The sequence below is a fragment of the Astatotilapia calliptera genome, chromosome 22 (assembly GCF_900246225.1).
Source record: "Astatotilapia calliptera chromosome 22, fAstCal1.2, whole genome shotgun sequence".
NCBI lineage: Eukaryota > Metazoa > Chordata > Actinopteri > Cichliformes > Cichlidae > Astatotilapia > Astatotilapia calliptera.
In genome coordinates, this window is record NC_039322.1 from 252,608 (window position 1) to 259,121 (window position 6,514).

The 6,514-nt window shown below is 45.4% G+C and overlaps 1 long non-coding RNA gene across 1 annotated transcript; it reads right to left on the reverse strand.

Moving 5' to 3' along the window:
* Positions 1-586: 586 nt before the first annotated feature.
* Positions 587-4,811, reverse strand: LOC113015128 (uncharacterized). Its single transcript, XR_003271059.1, has 2 exons — positions 2,470-4,811; positions 587-763 (listed from the first exon to the last, which is right to left on the reverse strand). It is a non-coding gene; the product is annotated as an uncharacterized LOC113015128 (long non-coding RNA).
* Between the last annotated feature and the right edge of the window lie 1,703 nt (positions 4,812-6,514).

A 6,514-nucleotide genomic window follows, 5' to 3' on the forward strand; every position in this document is an offset into this window, starting at 1 on the left:
TCGATTGGGTTTTTATTTATTTATGGCCACATATCAAAGTCCACCCTTCATTTTAATCAGGAACACCTTTCATCTCATTTATATCTGCAGACGCTGTGGGTATAATGGGAACGTGTGGTTGCTTTTAGGGAACATGTTGAATAGTTTCACTGCTGCTGATGATGAAGGGAGCTCGTCTGTAGGAGGACGGTTCTCCCTCTGACTTTGTGACGTGCTTCATTTGAAGGTAGCACGATGTTTATGCTTTTTAACTCCAAGAGGCTCCTTCAGTCTTAAAAGCTCATGGGGACCTATGTCCACAGTAAACCACCATCACTCAACAGAACCGGTGACACCAAATATAAGTCACCTATCATTTTTGAGGTCCCTGGGCAGGTGATTCAGCTGCCGCTCGTACCTTGACCTTAACGACTCACATGACAACAGACCGGGCCAATGACTCGACAAAGAGTCCGCCATCAGCCCTTAGACCCAGAGAAGCCTGTTGGATGAGAGGGAAGTACTTACACCCTGAGAGCGAGGGCTCCTGCATCTGGATCCCAGCTGCAACATTTAAGCAAAATCAAGCCAAAGAAAGAGAAGGAAATCAGTTTAGGTCCAATAGTTTTATTTCTTTACAAAACGAGAGCGCAGACTCGTGAAGAGCTCAGACAGAAGGCAGAAAGATTAGTCTACACTTCACTTTAGTCACAACAACTTTCAGCCACGTAGAAAATATAGAGGAGCTCTGTTCACGCACTGAAACACACCATCGGCACGTCACCTGCACCGTAAAAAAAAATAAGAGCAGATAAAAACACAGCTGAGAGACAAAAGTTTAAGCTTCACTGTGCTGCGCGGTCAAAGACGCAGAAACGTCTTTGTGTCATTTGTGTTTTCCTTACACTGAAACGGGAAATGTTTTATTTTGAAAATCATGTACCATTAAATGAAAACTACATAGCGAAGCATTCAATCACACCGCCCTGCATTAAGTAATCAGATTTCTGCTGTTTTCATTGACATCACCAGATTCAGTAACGCTGAGGTCAAAATGACCCAAAATATTCATTTTTCTCACAAAATGAACAAAAGAACGGTTAAAGAAACATGCGCTCGTTCTTTTTATTTATTAAGTTACTGTGAGCAGTGACAGTTTCTAACTTCGTGTTTGTAGTAGGTATGACTGTGCAAAGACAATAAAGAGTTATCTTCACGAAAATGCAAACAGTTTTGATCAGAAATTTGTGTCGGTTGTGTTTCAGCTCCTCCCACCGTACGGTGACACAACCCCCACCCATCTGCATCGTACTCACAACCCCTTGCACCCTAAAGACCATCAACATCAACACGACCGCCGTCACCAAAGAGCGTTTCAGGAGCCTCACCCCAGAAACTGACTGCCAACCTCAGACGGAGTCATTTAACTCAGGCAGGAAGACTTTAAGAAGGCGGGTCTTCAGAGGCCTCGTCGCCTGACTGCTATAACCCCATCAGACTACGCTCTCTGAGCGAAAATTGGATAACATCTTGGAGAAGCTCACGGCTCTCCAACGGGAGATTGAGAGGCCAGTGGCGGACATTTAGATCAACTGTGAAATTGACACGCAGTTGTTCACACTAAAGGAAACCACCATCATTTCATGCGGCTACCATATCGGCGCCAGCTGTGGTCTCAAGGCTGGAGCTGAACATAACAAATTCTCACCCTGATAACAGACGTGTTCAGGCTGTTCCTTCCCATCCTACGTACCCCCCATCCTGGATTCAAACGCCTTCGAACGCTTATCCGCGGCTACTACCGCTCACCTCTCACCCTCTTACCCACCCTCGCTGCTTCTCATGTGTTTATGGTGTTGTGTTGTGGAGATGGTTAGGGTTGCTGACCATTATGAGTAGAGGTCTTTTTCCCCCATTGTCAGGAACCACTTCCCCTCACCATAACCACCAACAGTCACTGATACGTGATTTAGTTTTGGACCCGTATCCAGAAGCAGCCGTCACCAAAGAAACTCTCCCTCCGTACCACAGTCCTCCACATGCCTGTCAAACCGATGGTCCGGTCACCCAGTGTCACGTCACAGTGACAAAGTAAACCTTTCCCCTAAATCTCTGATGTTTTGTTGCTGTGTGGATGGAGGGAAGCACCCACAGATCCAACGAAACACCGAGCTCATGTTCACAGCTGCCAAAATGTGATGGAGCTTTGTTTGAAATCAGCGAACCTCAGGCGAGCGAACGGTGTCAGATTCATACAGCAGGTTTCTGCACGTGTGTGTGTGTGTTTTTAACTCTGGTAAATTGTTCCTTTTCCCAGTTTTCATGTCCCAACATGTAAAAACAGCAGAAATGATTTTCAGACTCGTTTGTTTCCGAGTGCAGAGAGAACAAAAGCAGCTCACGTGTCCATGAAGCGCCAAGTTTTTATCAAAACTAAGAACTTTGCATTAATAAAACACAACATTCATGTCCAGACTGAGAAACAATCACCTGTTTGTTGGACTTTAAAAGGTTCACGCTGTCACCAGGTGAAGGAACACTGCAGAGAGAAGGACACGTGATTCGTACATCTACACGCCAGCGATCGCTCAGCTGTTTCTGTGACACGTTGTCAAAGCCACGACACAGAGCATAGAAAACATCATTTTTTGTGAAAGATTTAAAAACTGCATTTAAAAGGAGAGACTTCACAGTTTCAGGGCATTTCCACAGGAGCTGCATAAAGGGAAAATCCACCAGTGCTTCCGTGTGGGTCCTTAGGCCACTCTACAGTGGGTCCGTCCCACTGTGGTGGTTCAGTGGTTTGTGTTTCTGTTTAACGCTCCTGCCTCTTTGGCACAAGTCGTGTTTTTTCCTCTCTGTGGTTGTTTCACTCAAACTCTCACAGTGACAACCATTCACCACCTCTGGACCTCGTCACGTTCTTCACGTTACGAGAAGGTGCTGCAGAAATTCACCGGCTCTAACTGGTTAAAATGAACTATATGTATGCATCACTTATATAGTTCAGCAGCCCCGTCAGCTTCCACCAGTATGAGGTTGAAGTCCTCAACAGTTTCCTCTGAAACGCAGCGAGGAGCCGCTCACAGGAGCACCACGATCCACACACCGAGTTTTGGGGATGGTTTGAACATAATGGCGGTCTGCTACCGAGAGTCCGCCAGGTGGCCGCAACAACAAACATCTCTGATTGTTGTAATTAAGCGTCCAGTGGGCGGGAAAGGCGAGCCAGGTGCTGGGCGGCTGTTCATGGGCTGTCCTCCTGGAGGAACCTAACAAAGCTAACCCAACTAAGTAACACGAGCAGGTTCTATTTGTGCATTTGCAGACGTTTTTCTGTCGCTACACGGCTCTAATGTGAGTGAGCAACGATGCTTTCACTTCTCTCACTCAGGTTAAGGAGTCGAGCGAGTTCTTGTGTCATCGCTTCATCGCTGGATTGGTGCATCCTACATATAACCTGTAAGACATTCGTATGACTGCAGCATACATGTTCTGATCGAACGCGCAGTAATAATGTGAATATTACTCGACTTAATCCAGCAGAACTAAGAATCTGAAATTCAGGTTGATCATCGTTCTGATGCTGCAAAGCTGAACCGACACGCTTTGCAAATGTACGACTAGAAATGTGTATTTTCACAATATCTGAGTGGTTTTCTGTCTCTTTGCAGCTTTTTTGTCTGTTTCTGGTCATTTCACGTCACTCCCACAGTCTGTGGACTTCTTTTTGCCCCCCTCCCAGTGCTCAGTGCACCCACCCAGGACTCTGGGTGGATTTTCCCTTTAAATACAGCATGAACAAACTAAGAGTTTGGGTGAAGCAGCAGCTCGAGGGCAAAGATGAGCTCAGACGTCGCTGCTTTCCCAAAGTCTGAAACACAGAAAGAAAGACACGACAGTAGAACAGACGTCCCGACTCCCTTAAAGGGTAAAAAACAGCAGCGACAGAGCTGCTGGAGTTTCTAATCCTATGTAAACAGACTTGGTGTAAGGCAAGGAGGAAGAGGAGGATACAGTTAGAGAGAGACGAGGGAGAGGAGGAGGAAGAGCAGATGGTTGAAAACGATTAAAGGGCTCAGACAGTCAGACGAGTTCGTTTCGACCAAATAAAGAAAACCAACGGCTCTGCTAAAGTACGGAGGCTCAGGGGCGCCATTTGCAGTCCATCATCAGTGTTTTTAAACTGGAATTTATTTTCCTTTGTTACACAGGAAAATCCTGCTTTGAATAATTATTTCCTAGAAGTGGATCATCACAAAGTTTAACATGTTTTTATTGTGTAAAATCAACACACAATGTTTAGATCAATAATTCAAGGTTTTTGTGACTTTACGTTACAAAAATGCAAAATGCATGTTTCATTTGAAAGCTGTTGAATTTTTTATTAAAACATTAAAAAAGAAAAAACTGGCTGACTCAGTTTATGACTGAAGCTGTGATTCTATATGAAACATAAATCTTATATATAAAGCAAAGTTTCGTCTATGATTAAGAAATATGAGACTTTCTGATATAAAAATACAGTTTTGAGGAAACGTGCTTTAATGTTATGCTGGAACATTTATTAACACAACGACACACTGTAAAGACAACGGCACAAAACAGATTAGCTGTTCATCAGCTGTAAGTTTGATCAGTTTCAGAGCGAAGCCGCGCACACTGAGATTTTACTTTGAAGGTTTTCATAAAAAGGAAGAACAAACTACATCTGGATCATTTTGTTTGTCAGGGTTACAAAAATAAAAGCTTCCTTCCTGTAACAGGATGTCACGTTTCAGTCATTTATTTTGAAGGTTTATCAGATTGTGGATAAATAGGTCGTGTCCAAATTCATGGGCTGCATCCTCCTGAGGCCGCATTTGTAGGCCGTCACAGCGACGCGCCGAAGGCTGTCCAAATTCGTAGACTCCTCCGAATGCAGCCGACAAATGCGTCCTCCTTTTCCCCGAATTTGAAGGATGGGTCGGGTGTATCCTTCGTGACCTACCATATCCCAGAATTCATAGCGTGGCCCAGCCAAACTCTAGTTTCCAATAATGGCGGCCGCTACTAAGTTTTAAAATCACTCTTATTAATCTTTCTGGGTCACAAAATAAACTTTTAACATATTTTCAGGCGAGAAAGTAGCTGTGTAAACATCAAATATCTGCTCGGTTTATCAAGATATCGCATATTTGCAAAAGTGCTTCGACGTTTTCAGAGGCGTCTGCTACCCACCAGCTCGACAGCGAGCCGGGAGCTCGAGGGTCACTGATGCGGCCGAGAACGGCACAACTCCCGGCACATCATTTTCAGATCACCGCGGAGTTTCGCTGCTCAGGTTAAACGTGATATGTAAGTCACTTAGACAACCTAAAAATGTTATTGTTGGGCTTTTTTCAGTGTTTTATTTGTTCGTGAGTAAATCGGTTTGGCTGAGATTAAAGTTATTAGATTAGATAAAACGTTATTAATCCCCCGGGTGGGTTCCTCTGGGATTTTCACACAGCTGACTAAACGTCAAACAGAAAACTGATTAAACAGAAGTGTGAGACGGTCGAGAGTTTACTCCAGTGTCCTGTTATATTTTAGATAGCAAGAAGCAGACGGCCGAGTTTATTGAACTCCACCGAGACAGCGGCGACGCTAATCTGAAGGCAAGACCGTCACATTCCACAGCCGTTTACTTCCGGCCTTCTGAGGACCCGGCCCACGTAGACTCAGGGGGATGCAGCCCATGAATTTGGACACGACCATAGTGAACTGGATACTTTGGCCCACCGTCAGCTCATCACTCTTCCTGTATTTGGCTCTCAGGTTCGGCTGCACGAATGACGACACTTCCTGCCTGCTGTGTTTATCCACGGAGGCTTAATGAACGTCTCACTGCCTCCCTCGTCTCTGACTCTCGCTGCTCTCCCTGGACTCAGCCACAGGGTCTTTGTCGTGTCTACATTAAAACGAAAGGAGGGAATAAGGGTAATAACTGAAGCCATCAGTGTAATCCTGGGAGTTTAGCTGCTGTTTGAGCTCCACCTGCGGACGGAGAGCTGCAGGGAAAACGAGCTGGCTTCACTCCCATTTAGCAAATAAGACATAAACTGCACAGGATTACCTCGGCTGTGCAAATGGATCCACATTTGTGAGGAAACGAGCCTGAGTAGGACAGCCCCCCCTCAGACTGCATATCACTCGTGTTTGGAGCCTCTGGTACTCCACACATCACTGCATAATAATGTGGAGCCACTCAGAGAGCACACAAATCCCCACGGACAGAACAAAAACAAAGTGTGTCCACGTCTTTGTCCCCACAGTGCAGGTGTACGAGACTGCGTGCGTGCACACCTGTCCACAGCTTTAAAGCACATCTGCACAGGTGTGCAGCAGCTGACAGTAGCATCATGAGAGTCTGAGACAGAGCCACTTACTCACACTTCTTTTACTCCGTTATCGCAGTTTTTCTTCTTTATAAGCTTTAGCAACATGTGCTTCACCTGCAAACTGACAGATGGAGGCAGGAGGGGGACAGACCGGAGGGGTGGAGCTTAGTTTG